Here is a 14,193-nt window from a genome sequence, read left to right as displayed (position 1 = left end):
GGAGGAGGAGGAGGAAGAAAAATCATTTCATAGGGTTTCCGGCCAGTCATTCACAAGTGGCTTCGAGGGTGGGTTCCTGCACCCACAAACGCCAGGTACACAATTGTCCAGCCACGTAACAGTTCTGGAGGATGAGCAGGAGGAGATGGATGAGGAACAGTGTTCACAGCAGGGTGGCACCCAAACCCACTCATGGCCATCACTGGTGCGTGGCTGGGGGGATACAGAGGACACAGACGATACACCTCACACAGAGGACCACTTTTCGTTGCCTCTGGGCAGCCTGGCACACATGAGCGATTACATGTTGCAGTGTCTCCGGAACGACCGCCGAGTTGCCCACATTCTAACTTGTGCTGATTACTGGGTGGCCACGCTCCTGAATCCCCGTTACAAGGACAACGTACCATCCTTAATTCCGTCACTGCAGTGTGATAGTAAGATGTGCGAGTACAAGCGCACGCTAGTAGACTCGCTGCTGGTGGCATTCCCACCTGACAGCGTGGGCACAGTGGAAGCGCAAGGCGAAGGCAGAGGAGAAGGAAGAGGTCGCCAACACAGCTGGGGCACCACCAGCACCTCAGAAGGCAGAGTTAGCAAGGCCGAAATGTGGAAAAGCTTTGTCAGCACGCCACAACAACCAGCACAACCAGCTGATATGGAACGTCTTAGCAGGAGGCAGCATTTCACCAACATGGTGGAGCAGTATGTGTGCACACGCCTTACACGTACTGAATGACGGGTCTGCCCCCTTAAACTTCTGGGTCTCCAAATTGGGCATACGGCCTGAGCTTGCCCTTTACACCTTGGAGGTGCTGGCCTGCCCTGCAGCCAGTGTATTGTCTGAACGTGTGTTTATCACGGCAGGGGGCGTTATCACAGACAAGCGCAGCCGCCTGTCCACAGCCAATGTGGACAAGCTCACGTTCATTAAAATAAACCAGGCATGGATCCCACAGGACTTCTGCGTACCTTGTGCAGAATAGACATGTATACCAGCCTTAACCAGCCATTGTTATACAACAGCGCAATTGCTCATTGTTGTATTTTGGATATTTCACACTCTTTTGGAGTGTACCCTAATAAAAAAAATATATATTAAAAATTAAAACCAAAAAACAGTGTTGGCTACCTCGTCCTCCTCCACCGCCGCTTCCACCTACACCGCTACGTCCACCGCCTCTTCAGACTCGTACTCCATATGGACCTCCACCTCATAAATCAAGTTTATTTTTTTGTAATTTGTACGTATTTTATTTTATGTCATTTCACTAATTTGTCTGTTACATTTTCGGGTGAAATTCACCAATTTTTGGGTGTGATATACCACTGCTATACCTAGTAGACAGGTTAAAAAAAAATCATTAATTTGTCTGTTATAAATTTGGGGGAAATTCACCAATTTTTGGGTGTGATATACCAGTGCTCTACTTAGTAGACAGGTAACATTTCACTAATTTGTCTGTTACATATTCGGGCGAAATTCACCAATTTTTGGGTGTGATATACCCCTGCTCTACCTAATAGACAGGTAAACAAATTTCACTAATTTGTCTGTTACATTCTCGGGTAAAATTCCACAATTTTTGGCTGTGATATATCCCTGATATACCTAGTAGACAGGTAAAAACATTTCACTTACATTCTTGGGTGACATTTGACCATTTTTGCCGTGATTAAACCCCTGCTCTGCATAGGTGATAAGGACATAAATTTAAAAAAATCGTCTGTTACATTGTCAGGTGAAATTTTACCAATTTTGCCGTATACAAACCCCTGATCTGCATTGGTGACAGGGAATTAAATTTAAAAAAATTATTCTTTAATTGATGCGCTCCCCCTCCTTTTATTCAATGCTTAAACTTTAACAACTTGTCCCACATTTGTGCTTCAATAATTTGTCCCACTTTTCCACTTGATCAAATTTAATTTCACACACTTAACCTCCCTTGGATGTGGTCTCTCTTTCTCATGCTCCCTCTCCGGCGTGGAACCCTGATTCACCGCTAACCGTGATCAACATGGTAGGCGCAGAAAAGAACATTGAAAGTTGATAGAGCAGATATCCAATTGGATCATCACGGGGACATGCGACATGGTGGAGCAGTATGTGTGCACACGCCTACACTTACTGACTGATAGGTCTGCTCCCTTAAACTTCTGGGTCTCCAAATTGGGCACATGGCTTGAGCTTGCCCTTTACGCCTTGGAGGTGCTGGCCTGCCCTGCAGCCAGTGTATTGTCTGAACGTTTGTTTAGCACGGCTGGAGGGGTTTAGTGAGACTGCAGAGTGCACCTGTCTTTGTTATTTTGTTATATTGCTATATTAATTATGACATCCGCACTTGTTACCTTGTGTAGGATGTCTATTGTGGTACTTGTGGTTCGCCGCGGGCATCCTCCACCGTATGCATTTTGCTGGGGATTGCCATTAGCAACGGGCCACAAGTGCAGGATTTGCTCCCCTATATATATGCACAACTGCATGTGGGTTTGAGCACCTCCTGCTAATGCCAACCTGTCTTCTTAGTTTGTATATATAGATTCCTGGAGGTGTATAAACTCCAATTTAAATGTGCCTGTTTTCCATCTACAGGCCACATTTAGGTGCACCTGTGAGGCCTTGGACATATCAGCCAGTCTTGAGTGGGACTCGCAGACTCCTCCCTCCTCCCATTGCAAGCATGGCTACATGCTGGAGGTAACTGGTGAGCTGTTTGTGAGTCGGCCTTATGCTCCTGTAATTTGCCCACTGGTTCCTGGTATTGCCCATACGGCTCAGGTAGGAGAGTGTTAGGTCCCGGGCTACTTGAGAAACCTTGGCGTGGTGCCCGGGCTTAGACATGTTCTACACCGTAGGACATGTTGACTAATCTCTCAATTTTAAAATCAGTTTGAGGGTTTAGTGAGACTGCAGAGTGCACCTGTCTTTGTTATTTTGTTATATTAATTATGACATCCGCACTTGTTACCTTGTGTAGAATGTCTATTGTGGTACTTGTGGTTCGCCGCGGGCATCCTCCACCGTATGCATTTTGCTGGGGATTGCCATTAGCAACGGGCCACAAGTGCAGGATTTGCTCCCCTATATATATGAACAAATGCATGTGGGTTTGAGCACCTCCTGCTAATGCCAACCTGTCTTCTTAGTTTGTACACGGCTGGAGGGGGTTATCACAGGTTATATTTCCCAATGTTTTGAGGTGTACCCTAATAAAAAATAAATTTAACCAAAAACCAGTGTAGGCTACCTCCTCCTCCTCCTCCACCGCTGCTTCCACCTACACCGCCACATACACTGACTCCTCAACCTCCTACACCATATGGACCTCGTCCTCCTAGATCAAGATTATTTTTTATTTTTACGTATTTTAAGTCATTTCCCTATCCACATTTGTTTGCAAAGCACTTGCCATGCTCTTAACCACATTTTGCTGGCATTCGCAGCCCTCTAGCCCTTTCCATGACATTTTTAGAGCTATTTTAGTGCTCAAAAGTTCTGGTCCCCATTGACTTGAATGGGGTTCGGGGTCAAGTTCGGGTCCCAAACTCAAACTTTTTTGTGAAGTTCGGCCGAACCCGAACATCCGCTCAACTCTACAGGTGACATGACATTGCGGCCTCATTAAAAAGAATGTCTACACAGTTGTACTGCTACCTGGCTCCATTAATGTAAGAATTCCTTGTGCTTCCTGTTTTCCTCTTCCCTGCAATTCTTCTTCATCAAGCTGGCAGCTATCGAAACTAAAGCTCATAACCACATTTCCCTCAAGAGTCACGGTTGGACTAAGTTCTCTATAACAATCACCCTGGGATGGATTCATATTCTTCTTTGCAGCCTGTAAGACACATAATGATGGTGACAAAAACATACAAAATTTACTATATGATGTACTGTATAATGAAACAGAATTTCACAACTAGTCTTCATGAACACATCATGCATTATTGAAACTTAGTTGCATATACTTAGCAAGTAACCATGGGCCCCATAGCAAAACGTCAAATGGGGTCCTACTTCACCATGACCTTATTCAGCAGCAGGTTCACAACATGAAAAGCTCATGAGTATTTTGGTACACAGTGATGTTCAGCACTGGGATAATGCACTCGTGATGACACAATACAGGGATAATAATCAGTGATTTCACTTTGCAGGCATAATGCACATTGATTTTATAGCATTAGGATAATGTGCAAAAAAAGGTCACAGTAGAAGGATAATACACACAGTTACAGTCAGGTCCATAAATATTGGGACATTGACACAATTCGAACATTTTTTTCTCTATACACCACCACAATGGATTTGAAATTAAACTAACAAGATGTGCTTTAACTGCAGACTGTCAGCTTTAATTTGAAGGTATTTACATCCAAATCAGGTGAACGGTGTAGGAATTACAACAGTCTGCATATGTGCCTCCCACTTGTTAAGGGACCAAAAATAATGGGCCATAATAATATTCATAAATCAAACTTTCACTTTTTAATACTTGGTTGCAAATCCTAAGCAGTCAATTACAGCCTGAAGTCTGGAACGCATAGACATCACCAGACGCCGGGTTTCATCCCTGGTGATGCTCTGCCAGGCCTCTACTGCAACTGTCTTCAGTTCCTGCTTGCTCTTGGGGCATTTTCCCTTCAGTTTTGTCTTCAGCACGTGAAATGCATGCTCAAATCGGATTCAGGTCAGGTGATTGACTTGGCCATTGCAGAACATTCCACTTCTTTCCCTTAAAAAAACTCTTTGGTTGCTTTTGCAGTATGCTTTGGGTCATTGTCCATCTGCACTGTGAAGCGCCATCCAATGAGTTCTGAAGCATTTGGCTGAATATGAACAGATAATATTGCCTGAAACACTTCAGAATTCATCCTGCTGCTTTTGTCAGCAGTCACATCATCAATAAATACAAGAGAACCGGTTCCATTGGCAGCCATACATGCCTACGCCATGACACTACCACCACCACGCTTCACTGATGAGGTGGTATGCTTAGGATCATGAGCAGTTCCTTTCCTTCTCCATATTCTTCTCTTCCCATCACTCTGGTACAAGTTGATCTTGGTCTCATCTGTCCATAGGATGTTGTTCCAGAACTGTGAAGGCTTTTTTAGATGTCGTTTGGCAAACTCTAATCTGGCCTTTCTGTTTTTGAGGCTCACCAATGGTTTACATCTTGTGGTGAACCCTCTGTATTAACTCTGGTGAAGTATTCTCTTGATTGTTGACTTTGACTCACATACACCTACCTCCTGGAGAGTGTTCTTGATCTGGCCAACTGTTGTGAAGGGTGTTTTCTTCAACAGGGAAAGAATTCTTCGGTCATCCACCACAGTTGTTTTCCGTGGTCTTCCGGGTCTTTTGGTGTTGCTGAGCTCACCGATGCGTTCCTTCTTTTTAAGAATGTTCCAAACAGTTGTTTTGGCCAGGCCTAATGTTTTTGCTATCTCTCTGATGTGTTCGTTTTGTTTTTTCAGCCTAATGATGGCTTGCTTCGCTGATAGTCACAGCTCTTTGGATCTCATCTTGAGAATTATAAGATAGCAACAGATTCCAAATGCAAATAGCAGACTGGAAGTGAACTCTGGACCTTTTATCTGCTCATTGTAATTGGGATAATGAGGGAATAACACACACCTGGCCATGGAACAGCTGAGAAGCCAATTGTCCCATTACTTTTGGTCCCTTAACAAGTGGGAGGCACATATGCAAACTGTTGTAATTCCTACACCGTTCACCTGATTTGGATGTAACTACCCTCAAATTACAGCTGACAGTCTGCAGTTAAAGCACATCTTGTTCATTTCAAATCCATTGTGGTGGAGTATAGAGCCAAAAATGTTAAAATTGTGTCGATGTCCCAATATTTATGGACCTGACTGTATGTCCCAAAATGGAATAATAGATAGTACTGTCACAATACATGGTATTTTGATGCAGAGGAGCACCCATACATTTTGTGTTTGGCCGGGGTCTGAGCACAAAAAATAAAAGGCCCCGCCCATTGATATAGCCCCCTCCTTCATATAATAGACCCCTCCCAACAAACACCATACAGCTGAGACTCAGGGCCCCAACATAAAGCTACTGTACTCAAATAAACTATTATTTTTTCCCTCTCTGTGACAGGAATCACCATCTGTTTCACAAACTTCCTACCATGTTGCTGGCTCTGGCAGGAGCTGTTGCAGCTTCACTTCTTCCCTCCTAGTCCTAAAGGCACCAAAAGAGGACTGGAGGAAGAGCTGAACTATATTTAAGGTGTGTACAGGTGTAAGGTGCTCTACACATCATACATTATACAATAGACCACAGCAGGATACAGCCAGGAAGCTCCTCCACTCTCCTCCCTCCTCGGATAGGAGACTTAATGCTAGCACAGCCTCCAACAGCAATTGCACTTTTTGTGTTCAAACGCGTTTTTTTTTTTTTACACTTGTTGCATTAAAATAAAAGCATTACAATAATAATGCAGTCTTTACATGTATACTAATGAAATTAAAAGCAAATAAAACCATGGACAGAAATATTACCTTTTAATGCCTTTTCTGCATTGTTATATTGTTAATGTGGAGGGGGGGATTCGCATGACACGTTTATAAGGAAATGACTTTTTTGAACCTGTGTTTTTAAAAGCACAGTAGACAGAAAAGCCTTTCCTGCATTGTAATATTTAGAGATGAGTGAATTTCTCAAAAATTCGATTCGGACGGTTCGCCGAATTCCCTAAAAAGATTTGATTCGATCCGAATTAATTTTTGACGAATCACGTTAAAAAACAGCTATTTCCTGGCTGCTGTATAGTAGTATGAAATGCGGATGAGAAGAAATTCAGACCTTTTTCATCGGCGCTGATACAGAGGAACTCAGGAGCAGGATGATGTAGGTACAGGTGTTCTTTATTCAAAAGACTATCAACGCGTTTCTGGGGCGAACGGCTCCTTTCATCAGGACAATAAAACTTACATGTAACCATATATTTTTTTGCAATAACCAGACAGACGGTTCTACACATGAGACGCTGCCTCCTGTTCTTTCTTATCTCTGTATAGTAGTATAGAACACTGTGCATTGCAGAAACATGCATAGGGAGTCCGCTGTGCTAGTGAAACAGTAATGTGAGTCAGTATGACACGCAGATGACAGGCATCACTCTTAGAATCACTTCACTTATTTGGTCAGTTACGAGGCCAAAAGTGACCAAATAACTCAAGTGTAAACTCAGCCTTACAGGTCAATGTTAGCGTCAAGAAGAAACGCACTCCTTTTACACCGTCTACAGCTGATTACACATAGATTTCTACAGAATCTGTTCTGTTACACACTGAAACAAGTAGTGCCCCCATGATCAAGTGGTGAGGTGACAACAGCATGAGGAGTCAACACAGTAGCCAAGTCACAAAGTGGTGAGGGTGGGAATTGCATGAGGAATCACATGAGTCGTCAACACAGTGGCCAAGTCACAGAGTGGCGAGGCTGGGAATCGCATGAGTTGCCAACACAGTGGCCCGGTCACAGAGTGGTGAGGGTGGGAATCGTATGAGTTGTCAACACAGTGGCCCAGCCACAGAGTGATGAGGGTGGGAATTGCATGAGTCGTCTACACAGTGGCCCAGTCACAGAGTGGTGAGGGTGGGAATCGCATGAGTCAACACAGTGGCCCAGCCAGAGTGATGAGGGTGAGAATCGCATGAGTCGTCAACACAGTGGCCCAGTCACAGAGTGGGCCATGCTGGTGTCCTCCAGCAGCTTCATGAAATATTCCTACACCGCAGAGTATGGAATTTTCCCCCAACCACTCCATGCTGACTGCCTGCTATCGCTGCCTCCGTGAACCAGTGCACTGCTACTTCTTTCCGGACAGGTAGGCTCCTGCGTAGCAGGCGGTCTAGCCCGGGCACATTTGGCTACAGATCTCACACTGCTGCCACCCTGGCTCACTGCCACGCTGTCACCCTGCTGGCTCAGCCGCTGCCTCACACGCAAGCTGTCTACTCCTGATGATGATGATGATACCTCTTCACCCAGCTCCCATGGGCAAGCGGCCAAATCATTGTCAGCCACTGTCTGCACGTCACTAATGTCACCCTCACCAGTCTCAGGGCCATGTGCCTGACTGCTCGCAACACCAGCTCCCACGCGACTCTCATCATCGCTACTTGCTTGCCTACTGAAGGAAGCAGCGGATCTCTCCTCCTCACCTGTCTGTCAGACATACTGTACTATAACATTAAGGGGGTATTCCCATCTTGCTACTTCATCCTCAATTGCTGCCAGCTAGCTGTTCACTTCCTGGTTTTCTGCTGCTAAGGCTGGGCGGGCTTAGGCAGTTTGAGTGAAGGCCGGCCACACCTCTTTATGACATCACACTGAGAACTCAGTCCTTGCGTGCTAGTTCATGTAAGGCCTCATGCACACGACCGTTGTTTTATTCCGTGTCAGTTGTTCCGTTTCTCACGATTTTCTGCGGACCCATTGACTTTCAATGGGTCCGTTGAAAACTCAGCTAATGCACCGTTTGTCATCCGCGTCCGTGATCCGTGGTTCCAGTCCGTCAACAAAATATAACCTGTCCAATTATTTTCGCGGAAAACGATTTACGGACACATTCAAGTCAATGGGACCGCTAAAAAACACGGAGGCACACAAGATTGTTGTCCGCGTCCGTTTTTTTCCTATCATTTGCATGGCAAACCTGCCTTAGATTTTTTTTTTTACTTTCCTTTATGTCTGGTGGTCCTCCAAAAATAAAGGAAGACACATGGAAACAAAAATGGAAACGGATCACGGAACAACGGTACCCCATTTTGCGGAACGGAACACAACAACGGTCGTGTGCATGAGGCCTAAAGAGTATGAGTCATCAGTCTGGCAACCTGCAGTGTCTGTGAGGCCCCTCCCCCTGCTGGGGGAATCAGAGAGCCATGTGAAGTGAGCTCAGTGTACAGTAACACCTGGCTGTTCTGCAGTTTTACACACAAAATCTCTGTCTGATCTTTTACAAACCCATTCTGTGCATCAAAAACTATAATTCCATATTATACATTAGCTCAAAAGCTTGACCAACCCCCACCCAACAGCACTGATGCAGATTTGTTTCCATTACAGCTGTACTCCAGTTGTGTATAAACCTTACACTATGTATCTTTATATATGCATATACAGCACAGCTACATGTGTCTTCTCCAGTCCCCTAACATCACTTTGGCTGAATGGCTTCCTATACAGCCCTGCTACATCTTTATATCCCGCTAGCACTGGGTCTGAAAAGTTACATATACAGCTCTGCTACATCTGTCTGTTTATCTCTTCAACCAGCACTGTGTCAGAACAGCTGCATATTCAGCTCTACTACATCTGTTTTTCTCTTCCACCAGCACTGATGCTGACCAGCCACATATACTGCTACATCTGTCTATTCCCTTCCCCTCTAGAACTATGGCTGAACAGCAGCATATTCAGCTCTGCTACATCCATCAGCCCCCCCATATGCCTCCATCAGCCCCCCATATGCCTCCATAAGCCCCCATATGCCTCCATAAGCCCCCATAGTGCCTCCATCTGCCCCCATAGTGCCTCCATCTGCCCCTATTGTGCCTCCATCTGCCCCTATTGTGCCTCCATCAGCCCCCATTGTGCCTCCATCAGCCCCCACTGTGCCTCCATCAGCCCCCATTGTGCCTCCATCAGCCCCCATTGTGCCTCCATCAGCCCCCATTGTGCCTCCATCAGCCCCATTGTGCCTCCATCAGCCCCCATTGTGCCTCCATCAGCCCCAATTGTGCCTCCATCAGCCCCATTGTGCCTCCATCAGCCCCCATTGTGCCTCCATCTGCCCCCATTGTGCCTCCATCTGCCCCCATTGTGCCTCCATCTGCCCCCAGCCCCATTGTGCCTCCATCTGCCCAAGTGCCTCCATCTGCCCCCATTGTGCCTCCATCTGCCCCCATTGTGCCTCCATCTGCCCCATTGTGCCTCCATCAGCCCCCATTGTGCCTCCATCAGCCCCCATTGTGAATCCATCAGCCCCCATTGTGAATCCATCAGCCCCCATTGTGCCTCCATCAGCTCCCATTGTGCCTCCATCAGCCCAAGTGCCTCCATCAGCCCAAGTGCCTCCATCAGCCCCATTGTGCCTCCATCAGCCCCATTGTGCCTCCATCAGCCCCATTGTGCCTCCATCAGCCCCATTGTGCCTCCATCTGCCCCCATTGTGCCTCCATCAGCCCCAATTGTGCCTCCATCAGCCCAAGTGCCTCCATCAGCCCCATTGTGCCTCCATCAGCCCCATTGTGCCTCCATCAGCCCCCATTGTGCCTCCATCAGCCCCCATTGTGCCTCCATCTGCCCCCATTGTGCCTCCATCAGCCCCCATTGTGCCTCCATCAGCCCCATTGTGCCTCCATCAGCCCCATTGTGCCTCCATCAGCCCCATTGTGCCTCCATCAGCCCCCATCAGCTTAAGTGCCTCTAGCAGCCCCATTGTGCCTCCATCAGCCCCATTGTGCCTCCATCAGCCCCCATTGTGCCTCCATCAGCCCCCATTGTGCCTCCATCAGCCCCCATTGTGCCTCCATCAGCCCCCATTGTGCCTCCATCAGCCCCATTGTGCCTCCATCTGCCCCCATTGTGCCTCCATCTGCCCCCATTGTGCCTCCATCTGCCCCATTGTGCCTCCTTCTGCCCCCATTGGGCGTCCATCAGCCCCTCAAGTGCCTCCATCAGCCCCCCATATGCCTCCATATACTTACATGCGCTGTGGCCCGACACCCCTTCTTCTTGTAACTCACCGGTCTGTGCAGCGCATTGCTTATGCTTATAGCAATGCGCCGCACAGACCTGTGACGAGTTACAAGAAGAAGGAGCGCCCGGCGGCCACAGCGCATGTAAATATGCTTCAGAGTAACTGACCATGGCAGCCAGGACTTCAGTAGCGTCCTGGCTACCATGGTAACCGATCGGAACTGCCGCTGCCACCAATTATTTTGGGGGGGGCACTCGCCACATGAATTTGGCGATCCCTAGGCCACTGACACTTAGCCTGGTCAGGCTCCTGCCTTTAGCAGGAGCCTGATCAGGCTTAGATATACCATGGCAAGCCGGATACCTGTGAAGGCGTCCGGTTGCCATGGTAACCATCGGGGCTAACACAGCAGCGCAGCGCCTGATGGTGGGTTCCGCTCGGCCATCCTGAAATCTAAAGAAGTGGGCGGGGCACAGTTATACACAGCAGCGCAGCCCCAATCTCCTCACTGTTCACTGAGGAGATCCGGGCTGCGCTGCTGAACTCTCAAAGACCAGACAGCTCCCCTCCTCCTATGCGCTGATCTATAATTATTTGTGCCGCGTTTAGAATGGAGCCTCGCATGCGCGGCTCTGTTTCAGATGCGCACAAAGAAATATAGATCTGCGCATGCGCGGCCGCCCGCAGCCGTGCTCGTTCACGCTTGCGATGGAGGCGGTCACTGGATGCCGGAGTTCTTCTGCGCAAGCGCGGCCCATGGATGTGGTCGGCGAGCGGTGGCCATATCCATGGGCAGCGCAGATCACTGGGGGGTATATAATTTAATAAAATAGGATCAATTTAATAAAATAGGATCAATAAGATGGGAATACCCCTTTACCTGCAAGGTTAAAAGAGCAATAGCATCAGGCCGCAATTTCGCACCAACTCCACAACTACTGATTGACACATCAGATTAAGTGTAAAAGAATTTGAACACCCTAAAATGTGTAGTATCAGGCCACAGTTTCACACCAACTCCTGAACTACTGATTGATGCTGTTGAGGAAGGGTTGAGACGCATGCATATACAGTATATACATATATGCATGCAAACACTTGCATGCATGTATGATATATATGCATGCATTAATGGTCACTTTATAGGATGATGTGCGCAGATGTGCCCAGCATCTGCGCACATCTGCCCTTAGTGGCCCACAGGCGCTCATGGTGGCCCCTGTGGGAAATATGTGGCCCCTGTGGGAAAAATGTGCCCCCTTTATGTCCCATATACACTGCTCAAAAAAATAAAGGGAACACTTAAACAACACAATGTAACTCCAAGTCAATCACACTTCTGTGAAATCAAACTGTCCACTTAGGAAGCAACACTGAGTGACAATCAATTTCACATGCTGTTGTGCAAATGGTATAGACAACAGGTGGAAATTATAGGCAATTAGCAAGACACCCCCAATAAAGGAGTGGTTCTGCAGGTGGTGAACACAGATCACTTCTCAGTTCCTATGCTTCCTGGCTGATGTTTTGGTCACTTTTGAATGCTGGCGGTGCTTTCACTCTAGTGGTAGCATGAGACGGAGTCTACAACCCACACAAGTGGCTCAGGTAGCGCAGCTTATCCAGGATGGCACATTAATGCGAGCTGTGGCAAGAAGGTTTGCTGTGTCTGTCAGCGTAGTGTCCAGAGCATGGAGGCGCTACCAGGAGACAGGCCAGTACATCAGGAGACGTGGAGGAGGCCGTAGGAGGGCAACAACCCAGCAGCAGGACCGCTACCTCCGCCTTTGTGCAAGGAGGAACAGGAGGAGCACTGCCAGAGCCCTGCAAAATGACCTCCAGCAGGCCACAAATGTGCATGTGTCTGCTCAAACTGTCAGAAACAGACTCCATGAGGGTGATATGAGGGCACGACGTCGACAGGTGGGGGTTGTGCTTACAGCCCAACACCGTGCAGGACATTTGGCATTTGCCAGAGAACACCAAGATTGGCAAATTCGCCACTGGCGCCCTGTGCTCTTCACAGATGAAAGCAGGTTCACACTGAGCACATGTGACAGACGTGACAGAGTCTGGAGACGCCGTGGAGAACGTTCTGCTGCCTGCAACATCCTCCAGCATGACCGGTTTGGCATTGGGTCAGTAATGGAGTGGGGTGGCATTTCTTTGGAGGGCCGCACAGCCCTCCATGTGCTCACCAGAGGTAGCCTGACTGCCATTAGGTACCGAGATGAGATCCTCAGATCCCTTGTGAGACCATATGCTGGTGCGGTTGGCCGTGGGTTCCTCCTAATGCAAGACAATGCTAGACCTCATGTGGCTGGAGTGTGTCAGCAGTTCCTGCAAGACGAAGGCATTGATGCTATGGACTGGCCCGCCCGTTCCCCAGACCTGAATCCAATTGAGCACATCTGGGACATCATGTCTCGCTCTATCCACCAACGTCACTTTGCACCACAGACTGTCCAGGAGTTGGCAGATGCGTTAGTCCAGGTCTGGGAGGAGATCCCTCAGGAGAACGTCCGCCACCTCATCAGGAGCATGCACAGGCATTGTAGGGAGGTCATACAGGCACGTGGAGGCCACACACACTACTGAGCCTCATTTTGGCTTGTTTTAACCTCTTAAGGACACATGACGTACCGGTACGTCATGATGTCCTGGTACTTAAGGACACATGACGTACCGGTACGTCATGAATGGTTCCGATCACTGCCGCTCGGCCGGCGGTGATCGGAACCCGGTGCCTGCTCAAATCATCGAGCAGGCACCTGGGGCAAATGCGTCGGGGGGTCCTGTGACCCCCCCATGTCGGCGATCGCAGAAAACCGCAGGTCAATTCAGACCTGCGGTTTTCTGCGTTTCCGGGATATTCGGGTCTCTGAAGACCCGATAACCCGGAACAGGATGGTGATGGTGGTGTGATTTCACTCCACCAATCACCATCCAGCGATCCTGAGTGGTGATGGTGACATCACCACTCAGGATCGCTTTCTGATTGGTCTGTGGGCGGTCCGGCGGCAAATTCAAAAGAGGCAGGCGCTCCTCTCCTCCTCCTTTTGTGTTCCGGAGCCGGAGGAGAGAGGAGCTGCCTGCACGTGTCTCTGCCAGCACCCCAGGACCCGATCTGTGCCCCCAGGACCCGATCTGTGCCCCAGCACCCCCCATCAGGTACATAGGGACAGCACAGGGAAAGTTTGGTTTAGGCAGGGAAAAAAAAGGGAAAGTTAGTTTGTGAACTTTTATTGCATCACCCTAAGTTAGGGTGTCTGGGGTCCACAGCACAGCTGTGTGACCCTAGACCCCCCAGGGGTGCTGCCACTTCCCCCCCCCCCACTCCCTGCCCCCCCCACCTTTTTTGGGGTGCATTTTTTTCTTTTTTTTTTTCTTTTTTGGTGTACGCTGACTGTGGCCGGCACTTAGTGTCCGGCCGCTGTTAGCGCAT

This window comes from Bufo bufo, chromosome 7 (genome assembly GCF_905171765.1).
Source record: "Bufo bufo chromosome 7, aBufBuf1.1, whole genome shotgun sequence".
Classification (NCBI taxonomy): Eukaryota; Metazoa; Chordata; class Amphibia; order Anura; family Bufonidae; genus Bufo; species Bufo bufo.
The sequence above is the reverse complement of the archived record's forward strand: the minus strand, read 5'-3'. Positions refer to the sequence as shown.